This window comes from Saimiri boliviensis, chromosome 15, assembly GCF_048565385.1.
Source record: "Saimiri boliviensis isolate mSaiBol1 chromosome 15, mSaiBol1.pri, whole genome shotgun sequence".
In the NCBI taxonomy this organism is placed as follows: domain Eukaryota; kingdom Metazoa; phylum Chordata; class Mammalia; order Primates; family Cebidae; genus Saimiri; species Saimiri boliviensis.
In genome coordinates, this window is record NC_133463.1 from 78,414,571 (window position 1) to 78,427,851 (window position 13,281).

Here is a 13,281-nt window from a genome sequence, read left to right on the forward strand (position 1 = left end):
GACACAAATTAAATTTCCCACTATAGGGAAATGGCATAGTAGGATTCTGAAAGAACCATCTTTAGAATTAATGCAAATCACTTTAATTAAAATGTAAGTCCTTGCTTTGCTACTTGGGGGCAGTCTGATTTTGGGCAAGTCATTTCTTTTCTCTGGACCTGTTTTCTCACCTCAGAAATAAAGGGTTTGCTCTCAAGGACTCATATGTCCTCTCGTGATTTAAAGTTATATAGTTCTGGCCAGGCGCGGTGGCTCACTCCTATAATCCCAGCACTTTGGGAAGCAAGGCAAGCAGATCACTCGAGGTCAGGAGCTTGAGACCAGCCTGGCCAACATGGCAAAACGCCGTCTCTACTAAAAACACAAAAATTAGCTGGGCATGGTAGCATGCACCTGTAGTCCCAGTTACTCTGGAGGCTGAGGCAGGAGAATTGCTGGAGGCTGAGGTGGGAGAATCTTGAGCCTAGGAGGCAGAATTGCAGTGAGCTGAGATTGTGCCACTGCACTCCAGCCTGGGCAACAGAGCGAGACTCTGTCTAGAAAATAAATAAAAAGTTATTTAGTCCTAAGGGTCTCAGGAAATTAAAATCCATCAACATCAAGGACAACATACAACTGAGTACATAAGAAAATGGTAGAAACACAAGAAACTATTTTATAAATTAATATCCCCAGTCTTCTGTAACCCTACTCTTTGTTTCCATAACAGTTGTCACCTCGTAACATCGTTTGTATTATGTTTATTGTCTTTCTCCATGAACTAGACCTAAGCCCATGACAGCAGGAGTTTATGGCTGGTCTGTCCACTAATGCGTACCCAGCCCCTGGAACAATGTCTGGTATATACTAGGAGCTCAGTTAGCATTCATTGATTTTTAAAATGTGAATATTAAGTTAAAAGAACAAAGTACAAAACTACATATAGCAGGCCCGGCATGCTGGCTCACACCTTGTAATCCCAGCACTTTGGGAGGCCGAGGTGGGCAGATCAACAGGTCAGGAGATGAAGACCATCCTGGCCAACATAGTGAAACTCCGTCTCTACTAAAATACAAAAAAAAAAAAAAAAAATTAGCCAGGGCTGGTGGTGTGCGCCTATAATCCCAGCTATCAGGGAGGCTGAGGCAGGGGAATCGCTGGAACCCAGGAGGCAGAGGTTGCAGTGAGCAGAAATCGCACCACTGCACTCCAGCCTGGCGACAGAGCAAGACTCCATCTCAAAAAAAAAAAAAAAGTATAAAACTACATATATCATAAAATGCAAAATTACATTTATAATTATGTATATTACATGTATACATAGGTAGATAATAAATATGTAATAAAGTTACATATATATTAGAAAGCAAAGTTATGTATATCATTAATATAAAATATGTACCCCTATGGGGAATGGTAGAATGGGTCAGAGAAGTTAAAACTCAATGATAACAGGATGAATGTGGGAATAAAATCATATTTTTTTTATTTTCTTTTAATGTTTTGAACCATTTTATTTGCCCAAAAAGATGGCATTTAAAAAAGGGAGAGTGTGGACCGGAGAAAAATGGAAAAGAAAAGGAAGCAGAAGTGGTCAAAGGAGAAACCTGATAGAGAAAATGAGGAAACACAGGAGGGGCAAAAGCAAACAGAAGGCTCATGGCTGGCAGTTACTCTATTAATGGGAATAGAATCACACAGGCAGAAAGAAAAGTAGGTAATAGCATGCAGATAAAGGGAAGGTAATTTACCTTGAACTTTTAATTACAAGCTAGTATCTATTAAACTATTCCTAGGTTGATAGAATTTCCCCCATTAATTGGCTCAATCCACAGAAGTGTTGGTAAATTTCAGCACAAAGGAACACTTGGAACTGTTACGTGTTACCGTTGTCCTCCATTCTGAACCTTCTGTTGATCTGCTACTTTGAAGGCAAAAAGAACAAGGCCCACATTCTTTTTTTTTTTTTTTTCTGAGATGGACTCTCACCCTGTTACCCAGGCTGGAGTACAATGGTGTGATCTCAGCTCACTGCATCCTCCGCCTCCCCAGGTTCAAGTGATTCTCCTGCCTCAGCCTCCTGGGCAGTTGGAATTACAGGCGCGCACTACTATGCCTGGCTAATTTTCTGTACCTTTAGTAGAGACGGGGTTTCACCATGGCCCACATTCTGAGACCAAATGAAGTGCCACAGGCATCTTCATTAGCCAGTTGATGCATCAACCATTCCATCTAGGGCCACCTACTTAGGGGAACACAGAGTGTAGGAAACAGACTTCTCTTCCAGGAGATGAAAGGCATACTACTTACTCCAATACAAAGCAACACACAACTGCCAAATAAATGGCATGGATAATATCAATACATCCTGTAAAATTAACAGGCTAGAAGAGTTCCCTCCAGCTTTGGAAGGTCAGGGGAGGGAGCAGGGAGATGAAGGACTTGTCCTGCACTTTATCCAATAACAGGGACCTGTTCATTAGCTGACTCTTGACCTGGTCCCAACTTGTACTCAAGATCGCTTGCTGCTCTTAATGCCTCCAGCCCCTAACTGCTTGCCTGGGCTCCTCATCATGGCCATGCATTTGCCATTTTGAGCAAACCAGGTCAGATCCCCTGTGGGGCTGCTCTCAACCTCTGTGCTCCTTGTTTACAGCACACACCATCACTGTAATTGTACGGTTATTGAACACTGTGAGCTCCGGGAGGGTGTAGCGGCCACACTGTTTTGTCATGACTGTATCCCCAGTGAGAGCATGGAGTCTGTACAAGGCATGCACTTAACAGCTGTAGCTGGTCAAGGAGATGACATTGGCCCAGCCTGAATCAACACAGGCCTAAGTCTTAACACTACTGTGAATCGCTAGCATGGCCACAGAGCCAGAACTAGAGAATCAGATAAGCAAAACAAGGAGGTAAGATTTAACCCTGCCCAGAATTAGCCTAAATGATCAGGTCACTAGTGCGTAATGTAGTATTTGAAACACAGAGATTTATACAGAATGATGGGAAAAAGTCAAACATGAACTAAAACTCTGAAAGAGCTGGGGTTCTCACAGTCACTTCTTGAGGCTACAGAAGTAAAGATATTGCATAAGCTTTTTAAAAAAAATAACCAATATGGTCCAAGTTAAGAAGAGGTGTAACTGGTTTAGCAAGCTTCTGCTCTAAAATCCTGGTGCCAATTTCATGTTTAATGAGAATGCATACTTCTCCCCAGCATGTAATTCACAGAAGAGGGCAAAGGGGAGAATGTTACCTTGCTCAAGCTCTGGTCTAACCCTGATCCACAGACTTGGAGAAAATGTCTATCATCTCAGTACTTATTTAAATTTTAAAATTTTTTTTTTTTTTGGCAGACTGTCACTCTGTCGCCCAGGCTGGAGTACAGTGGTGCAATCTTAGCTCACTGCAGCCTCTGCCTCCCAGGTTCAAGTGATTCTCCTGCCTCAGCTTCCCGAGTAGCTGGAATTCCAGGTGCCTGGCACAATGCCCAGCTAATTTTTATCTTTTTAGTAAAGACAGGGTTTCACCATGTTGGCCAGGCTGGTCTCGAACTCCTGATCTCACATGATCTGCCTACCTCAGCCTCCCAAAGTGCTGGGATTACATGCTTGAGCCACCACACCTGCCCAAGCTTCTTAATTTAATAGGCCATTTGTACTTATAAGTGCCTGGGCATCAGAGTTTCTGGATGAAATCAACTAATTTTAGAAGCAGAAGAAACTCTGGAATTCACCTTCAACCTAACACTTTTGTTTATGAAAATACAGGGCCCAAGTGGTTACGGAACTTGTCCAGGGAGCAATCCCCTAGTCATGAACTCTAGACCCAGGGGAAGATCAGAGGGGTTTATGTCTACACTGTCTTTATTTCCAAAGATTATTCTATATCACTGAGGCATCAATAAAGTCCTGTGAAATAGCTATATTAATAAGCAGTGTGCAACATTTGGTATGGTACCTGGTATAATCTTTCAGGGTAAAAGTAGGTCAGTTAGGCCCAGCGCAGTGGCTCACACCTGTAATCTCAGCACTTTGGGAGGCTGAGGCAGGTGAACAATGAGGTCAAGAGATTGAGACCATCCCAACCAACATGGTGAAACCCCGTCTCTACTAAAAATACAAAAATTAACTGGGCGTGGTGGTGTGTGCCTGTAGTCCCAGCTACTCGGGAGGCTGAGGCAGGAGAATCGCTTGAACCTGGGAGGTGGAGGTCACAGTAAACCGAGATTGTGCCACTGTATTCCAGCCTGGCAACAGAGCAAGACTCTGTCTCAAAAAAAAAAAAAAAAAAAAAAAAAAAAAGTAGGTCAATTAATTGCTGTCCTTATTTGGCCCTCATTACACACAACACACAAGAGAGACCAAGGCAGGCAAATCACTTGAGTTCAGGAATTCAAGACAAGCCTGGCCAACATAGTGAAATGCTGTCTTTACTAAAAATATAAAATTAGGCAGGCGTGGTGGCAGACACTTGTAGTCCCAGCTCCTTGGGAGGCTGAGGCAGGAGAATTTCTTGAACCCAGGAGGTGGAGGTTGCAGTGAGCCGAGATCGTGCCGCTGCACTCCAGCCTGGGTGACAGAATGAAACTCCGTGTCAAAAAAAAAAAAAAAAAAAAGAAAGAAAGAAAAAAGACATGTGCTGCATGATGAAGAAATAAGTAGAAATGCAGGCTTTATTAGATTTCTAAATCACCCATAGTATCGAGGAATGGTATCTTTCTCAGTCATAACGCTAACAATGATTACAGTGTTCACATAAATACTGTTTCTTGCTGTTCCACCTTTCTCTATGCTGTTCCTTTGCTGGGAACACTTTTCACAACACTCCCATATTTCCCAGCCAAACTCCTACCTACACATAAAGGCTCCCATCAGAAATCTCTGCAGACTTCAGAAATCTATAGAGATGTTAGATAAGCATTTCAAGGTAACTTACTTCCTCATTTTACCTTATGGTAAAATGCCCTACTTACCTCTTACAGACCTTCTATGGTGTATCAAAAAGACTAACAACAGTAGGAGGTTTGCATAGCACTGTGTATTCCGCTGAGAAAAGTGCTACAAAACACAAGGTAGCATTTTATCAATTTATTAAATGTGATTCCTTGAGACACATACAAAGTGGTTTTGATGGATGAACCAACCAACCCCAGATTAATAGCCTGGTTTACTGCACTCTCCTCTCTTTCCAAGCCGCAAGCCAAAATAAACCACCCTCAATTTATCACGTTGCAAAACGTCCTTCTGAACACCAACGCCTGAATCCACTGTGGTTATTAAAAGGATGGATAGCCCATCTATCAGGATGGGATAGGTTATGCTGTGGTAACAAAGAAACCCTGAATCTCAGCCCTAAGGATGTCCACAATGGTCCCTCTGGGGTCAAGAAGGTAAGCCCAGCAACCCCATCTTACTCATTTTCACCTGACAATCTGGTTAGCCAACTCTGTGGCTGACATCAGTTTGAAAGATATGACCCTCAGCCAGACATGGTGGCTCATGCCTGTAATCCCAGCATTTTGGGAGGCCAAGGCTGGCAGATCACCTGAGGTCGGGAGTTTGAGACCAGCCTGACTGACATGGAGAAACCCCATCTCTACTAAAAAAAAAATACAAAATTAGCCAGGCATGATGGTACATGCCTGTAATCCCAGCTACTTGGGAGGCTGAGGCAGGAGAATTGCCAGAACCCAGGAGGCAGAGGTTGCAGTGAGCCAAGATGGCGCCATTGCACTCCAGGCTGGGCAACAAGAGCAAAACTCCGTCTCAAAAAAAAAAGAGATATGACCCTCTCCTTTCCTTCTCCAACCACCTACAAAATTGTCCAGTGGAGCACAGTGAGAATCAGAAGTGATCATCTTTGTAAAACACCCAGGATACTGCCTGGTATATAGGTAGCAGCCAGTAAATGATAATGATGGCTACTTCCCCTGTCACTACCATTATGCCCACTCCTCCTCAAATAATCATCATCATGATATTATTATAATTCTCACAGAACAGTGATTCCTGAACTTAACTTGTCCTGAACATTAGAATCACCTAGAGAGCTTAAGAAAACTTATTAATGCTTCCGTCCCACCCCCAGAGTCTATGAAGTAATTCATCTAGTGTATGGCCTGAGGCTTGGGATTTTAAAAGATTGCCAGGTGATTCTAACGTGTAGACAAGTTTGGAAACCAGTTTCAAGAGGCAGCAAGATTCATATATACACATACATGTCTTTGCATGCACACGTGCGCACACACACACCTGCTCCCAGGTTCCATGAATCGTGCTCCCTCTATGACAGTAGTGGTTACATGACTTAGGGTGAGCTGGGTTATGGTGTGGTAACAAAGCCCGTAAATTTTATCCCTAATGAAAACCAATTGGTCACCTCTGCCGGGTCACAATGAGCCCAGAGCCCTGTTTTTCTGGTCATTACTTGACATTTAAGCCTTTTCTTTCTCTTCTTTTCTCTTTTGTTTTCTTTCTCTCTCTCTCCTTCCCTCCTTCCTTCCTTCCTCTCGCTCTCTCTTTCTCTCTTTCGAAAGGCTCTTGCTCTGTCACCCAGGCCGGAGTGCATTAGCATCACCTCCAGGGCACTAGTGACGCTCCCACTTCAGACTCCGAAGTAGCTGGGACTACAGGCATACCCCACTACGCCGGGCTATTTTTTTTCTTTTCTGTTATTATTATCGGTGCTAGATCAGTCCTAGCAACATAGCAATACCCTTGAGTTCAGGAGAACAATACCCTTGCTATGTTGCTAGGACTGATCTCAAACTACTGGGCTCAAGCAATCCTCCCACCACAGCCTCGCTAAGTGCAGAGACTACAGGCATGAGCGCTGTGGATGGCCTATGCCTCTGCATTTTAACCCCAGACCTTTCTCATGTTCTGTTTACTTCTACTTCATACCTTTCCCCAAGTCCAGTTAAAGTTTGCTAGGCCCAGAGTAAATCAGCACCCACGTATCACACCAACGCGGACAGACTTGGGGGAAATCTGGTTGGAGGAAGGCCACTAAAGGCGTTTTTTAAGGCTGTGCTTTGCTCAATTCTCTGTCCCCAAGATTTAAAACACTGTACATAATGTGCTAGAAATTTGGATAGATAAATCAATTATCATCAGTAATAACCTGGAAAAAAAAAACAGACACAAAAATTCAAAAAGCACAGCATCTAAGCTGAAAACCTTATTCATCAACCTGTCACCAACCACCATTTGGTTTTCAAAGTTTTTTATTGCCGGGCGCAGTGGCTCACGCCTGTAATCCCAACACCTTGGGAGGCCGAGGCGGGCAGATTACTTGAAGTCAGGTGTTCAAGACCAGCCTGGCCAACATGGTGAAACCCCATCTCTACTAAAAATACAAAAAATTAGCCAAGCATGGTGGCACGCCCTTATAATCTCAGCTACTTGGGAGGCTGAGGAACGAGAATCGCTTGAACTCAGGAGATGGAGGTTGTAGTGAACCGAGATCATGCCACTGCCCTCCAGCTTGAGCAACAGAGTGAGATTCTGTCTCTGGAAAAAAAATTATTGATTTATCCCCGGATGAAACTGCATATGCCTGGATGGAATGGAAGTAAGTGAGGCTGGGCGACCTATGAACAAATGAGAGCCTTTCCACTGGGCAGTGAAGTACAGCACACGCACACTGTGGGCAGGAGCGGTGTGAACACATTCTGCACATGCACACGAATGACTTTCAGCAAATCGTCTTCCTGATCTGTCGGATGTTACATCTCTGCAGAACCTGGAGAAAGCCCGAAAACCCAGCTTGTTTGCCCTCATTTTGGCAGTTTAATTTAGGAATCACACTGGCTTTACATAAACTCTTTACCAAAAAAACTGTATTCTGTATTTTGAAGGCACAAGTTAACTGTGGGCCCAAGGGAAGGAAGCATTGTACACAATTACATAATAGCTGCTCTATTACTTTAAAACCTAATGGCAGCCTCAGGCAGAAAAGTCAAAAGGAGAGAGAAACCATTTCTGTAAAATTATCTGATGCAATCATCTCTTCGGAGACATTGTCAGTTGACAATGGTTCTGCTTTTTCTCTTGAACTCATTCAATTTCTGTTATTTACCTCAACCTGGATGGAGAATTTTCCTCCCATCTACAGCTAGTTTTTTTTTTTAAAAAAAAAAAAAAAAAAAAAAAAAAACTATGGCCAAGGTGGCTCATGCCTGTAATCCCAGCACTTTGGGAGGCTGAAGCAGGCGGATCACGAGGTCAGGATATCGAGACCATCCTGGCTAACATGGTGAAACCCTGTCTCTACTAAAAATACAAAAAATCAGCCCCCCGCAGTGGCACGCGCCTGTAGTCCCAGCTATTCAGGAGGCTGAGGCAGGAGAATCGCTTGAACCTAGGAGTTGGAGGTTGCAGTCAGCCAAGATCATGCCACGGCACTCCAGCGTGGGCTACAGAGCAAGACTCTGCTTCAAAAAAAAAAAGAGGCAGGCAGGATTCCTTTAACAAAAACTTGAAATGAAAAGCAGTAACTACTCCCAAGGCTCCAATTATTGCAGAAGACTCATTCAACAAACCTTTTTAGGGTCTCTATTGACAATTTATTTTCTCTACCACAATCACAAAAAAACAGAGGAAGTAGTGTGGAAGCCACAGCTACAGCCACGCCATGCCTGCTTCCTAGGTGTGTGTGGCGTGTGACCGCCGGCAAGCAACTCCAGCTCTCTGAACTTGCTTCCTCATCTGTAAACTGGAAATACTTATTTCTTTGACAGGGATACTATGAGAATTAACTCTGAAAAATGTCTGTCGAGTACCTAGCATTCAATTAAGGCTAGGTAAATGCCCTTCTCAGGAAGCTCACTAGAGAAGGTGAGTTTCTGGTCCAGTGATGACTCATGCCTGTAATCCCAGCACTTTAGGAGGCTGAGGTAGGAGGATCGCTTGAACCCAGGAGTTTGAGACTGGGAAACTTAGCAAGATCCCATCTCTATTATTAATATTTCTAAAAATAAGAAAAAGATGAGTGTCTAATAAGAGATGATACTTTTACTCATATTTGTATGCCAATCCTAGCACACTGCCCACTAAGAAGCTGTCATCACCTCTTTGTCAACATCTACTCCACTCCTCCCCCATGGAGACGCATCCTTCAGTCAAACACACCTCATCTCCAATTCCAAGGACAGGTCCTGAATGGTCTAAGCCAATCAGTGTTATCCCATTTCCCCTGCCACCACAATTAATTGAGAAATGAATGCATGTCCTGAAATGATCCAATCAGGACAAAGCTCAGGAAGTTTGTTCAGTGACTCTAGAGAGAGATGGTAGCTCTTTTCTCTTAAGACTTTGAAGGAAGTCAACCTGAGAACAGAGCAGGCAGAAGTACAGAGCTGGGAGGATCACAAAGAAATGTAGGCGGAGCCCTGACCTATCCTCCCCTCTCCACTTTCTGGTTGTGTGAACCACTTAACTGCTTTTATCAATTATCCCATTTGAACTGGGATTTCTGTCACTTGCAATTCAAAGCACCTAACTGGTACATCCTGGTGCATGGCTGAATAAATCACTGAATGAAGATTTTGCACTTCCAATTATTTAACTCAGACTTTAAGTTCCCTGGCAGCAGAAACCCTGGTCAGTCATGGTCACCCAGGGCCTAACAGTTCCTGTACCTAGGCCCTCCATAAGTACTTCTTTAGAGAAATACATGAAATGAAACTTAACAACTCAGTTAGGCACAGTGGCTCACTCCTGTAATCCCAGCATTTTGAGAGGCCAAGGTGAGCGGATCACCTGAGGTCAGGAGTTCAAGATCAGCCTGGCCAACGTGGCGAAACCCCGTCTCTACTTAAAATACAAAAATTAGTTGGGTATGATAGCAGGCACCTGTAATCCCAGCTACTCGGGAAGCTGAAGCAGGAGAATAGCTTGAACCCGGGAGGGAGAGGTTGCGGTGAGCCAAGATCATGCCACTGCACTGCAGCCTGGTGACAGAGCAAGACACCGTCTCAAGGAAAAAAAAAGGCAGGCATGGTGACTCACGCCTGTAATCCCAGCACTTTGGGAGGCTGAGGCGGGCGGATCAGAAGACTGAGACCAACCTAATCAACATGATGAAACCCTGTCTCTACTAAAAATACAAAAATTAGCCAGGAATGGTGGCAGGCGTCTGTAATCCCAGCTATGCAGATCATCTTGCAGTTCAGAAGCTTTGAAAACCCAACTCCAGAGACCTGTCTAGATCAAAGAAGGGTCAAGAGGAAGCCCACACCATTTTGGAGCCATCAGACAGGCCTGGGCTCAAATCATGACTCTAATAAGCCTCAGCTTCTTCCCCTGAAAAATGGAGATAATAATACCTACTTCCCTGGGCAGGGGAGGCCTCATTCAAGAAATATTTATTTCCCTCCTATTCAGCTAACTCTGCTTCATTCCATGGGTTCTGCTCTGGGGTTCAGAAAAGGAAGTTATCATATGGACAGAGTGGTGGGACACAGCCCAGATCACCCAGCAGAGCCAGCCTGGGAGGATGAGAACAGGTGAGGCACACTGAGCCTCCCATACCTCAACATCCATCAGCCCCTTAAGGAGCAGCATCCCAGGCAGACAGCATAGATAGAACTGAGCCATCCAGCTTCTTGGTTTTGCTGGTTGCCTTCTTATAGAGGGGTGGGACTAGTGTGACTGGTATTATCATAGATCTGTACATCCTTAGAGGCTGTCATTGAACCACTTAGAAGTAATATGGAACTTGGCCAGACTATAAGCTCCAGGAGGGCAGTGGCTTGAATCATTCACTGGTCTATCTCTAGTACCTCAGTAGGCAATCAATGGAATATCTCCTGAGTACATGAATGAAAATGGATGAGTGGATAAACAAAGATTGATGAAATCAAGATTCTCAAAAGAGAACTATGGCAAAACCCTATTATTTAGTACAGTCTGCTGGCTATGCAGCAGCTAAATCAAATACCAGGAAATCTGAGGGGCTTCTGAACTAGCAGACCTAGACTGAATTCTGGCCTTGTCAGAGCCCAGGCCTAGGACCCCAGGCAAGTTCCTAAATTCTCTGAGCTAGGTTCTTTAACAAAACAATTATCAAGATTAAATAAAAAATTTTTAAATTGCGGACGGGTATAGCGGCTCTTGCCTGTAATCTCAGCACTTTGGGAGGCCAAGGCAGGAGGATGGCTTGAGCCCAAGAGTTGGAGACCAGCCTGAGCAACATGGGAGACCTCCTCTCTACCAAACATACAAAAAATTAGCCACGCATGGTGGTGCTTGCCTACAGTCCCAGCTACTTGGGGAGGCTGGTGTGGGTCACCTGAGCCTGGGAAGTCCAGGCTGCAGTGATTGTGGCACTGCACTCCAGCCTGGGCAACACAGTGAGACCCTGTCTGAAAAAAAAAAAATCTGAGTGTGGTGTGTGCCTGTAGTCCCAGCTACTCAGGAGGGAGGCAGGAGGATTGCTTAAGCCTGGGAGATTGAGGCTGCAGTAAGCTAGGATTGTACCACTGCACTCTGGCCTGGGCCACAGAGCAAGGCCCCATCTCAAAAAAATAAAATAACATAAAATAAAATGAAAATAAAAGTAGGGTGATGTCCGTTAACGTGTCTAGCCCAGCATCTGGGACCTAGAAAATGTCCCTTCCTTATGAATGCCCTTTACGTTTGGAAACAGCGATCTTATGTCTCCTCTGTCTCCTATTTCTTGTTAAATATTTCAGCTAATTTAATGGTATCCTCAGATGACTTGATTTCAGAGCTCTCTTCTATCCCTCCCCTCTGCAAAGGCTCCATCTGTTAAAACCCCACTCGGGGTATTGCATAACCAGCTCACAGAATCAGCAGCACGCTCCTGTTTGCTCATTCATCTGTTAATTCATTCACTGAGTAAACACTGATTAAAAAACTACTATATTGGACGTCCTTGGCTTTTGCCTACCCACCATTCACAAACGGCACCCTCATTTCCCTGGGAACCTGCAGTCTTTCCCTCATTCTCAGTCCCTGTACCTGAGCAGGTGCAGGCTGCACCCAATCTCCCTCAGAGGGAGGGCATTTGATCCAAGCTGGCCAATCAGAGCATCGCATTTGCTTGCCACAGCGATTGGTTCAGAGACATACATGTTACCCGGAAAAGACCAATCAGAGAGACAGTTGGACTCAGTTGAACTACTGGAACACTGGCTTTTTTCTTTTCTTTTCTTTTCTTTTTTTTTTTTTTTTTTAACCTCCTGCTAGAACTGCTGACAACCATTTTGTACCACAATCCAAAAGAAAAAGGAGGCAGCGTTGAAGATGGTGAAAAACTGTGTAAGCCTTGGCAACACTTTAAGCCTTGGATCCTCCATGCCTTATGTTTCATTCCTAGATTCTTCAGTTACATAAACCAACAAATCCCCTTTCTGCGGAAGCCAGTTCGAGGTGAGATTCTGTTTCAAGGTCGACAGAATCCTGACTAATGAAATCCAAAGTGCTGTGGTGTAGGCTGCACGCTGGCTATACACAGATGAAGCGAGGTGATCCATACCATCCTTCCGCACTCACAGGCTGATGTGGAGATAGCTACAAACAACTACAGTTATTTAAAGCCAATAAGATAATTGCTTTAATTAAATGCTACACACTGCAATATAAGCACAGCAAAGCACCTGGGTCCAGGAAGGCCTCACGCAGCAACAGCTACTTCCTATCTCTATTCAGGCAGTGAAGATGGAATTGCTATTTGGGGGAGTCAGATAACACTGTTGATTCACATTCATCTTCCAGTAAGCTAAAACCACTACATCCCACGTCGCACATAAGGGTAATGATACTTAAAGCTCTTAACGGCTCTCTCATAGCCTACAAAATACTGTCTCAAGAGACCAGCAAAGTGCTAAGGTCAAATAACTCTCACTTGCATGTATTTCATCTGAATTGTGCAGATAATGTTACGCTCTTAAATACCACAGGTATTTTTTTGTGATTTTGATTCCATACGCTTAAGTTTTCATTCCAGTTTTCTTGACCATTTGTGCCTTGATCAGATCACAACAGCATCAAAACAGCCCTTTCAAGATGAATAACCTACTTACTGAATTTATTTCCAAATGATCAAGGGAAGGGGCAGAGAGAAAGCCTCTGGCTCTATAAAACATTTCCTGATGGGCTAGAAATGTGACTGATTGCAGAAAACAACAATAACAATAAAAGCACCTCTGGGAACATCTATTTTGAGAAGAAAGGTCCTAAAGGGCACTCTTTTTAAGTGAACAGAAGCTGGTGCCTCTTAGACCTTTGATGATGTATACTCAACGGGAAAGTTGTAAAGATAAAATAATTC

General features: G+C 43.9%; 1 protein-coding gene across 17 annotated transcripts in view; it reads right to left on the minus strand.

The window, feature by feature from the left end:
• Window positions 1–13,281, minus strand: part of CYRIB (CYFIP related Rac1 interactor B) — a 169,092-nt gene that overhangs the window by 101,845 nt on the left and 53,966 nt on the right. The window lies entirely within an intron of this gene.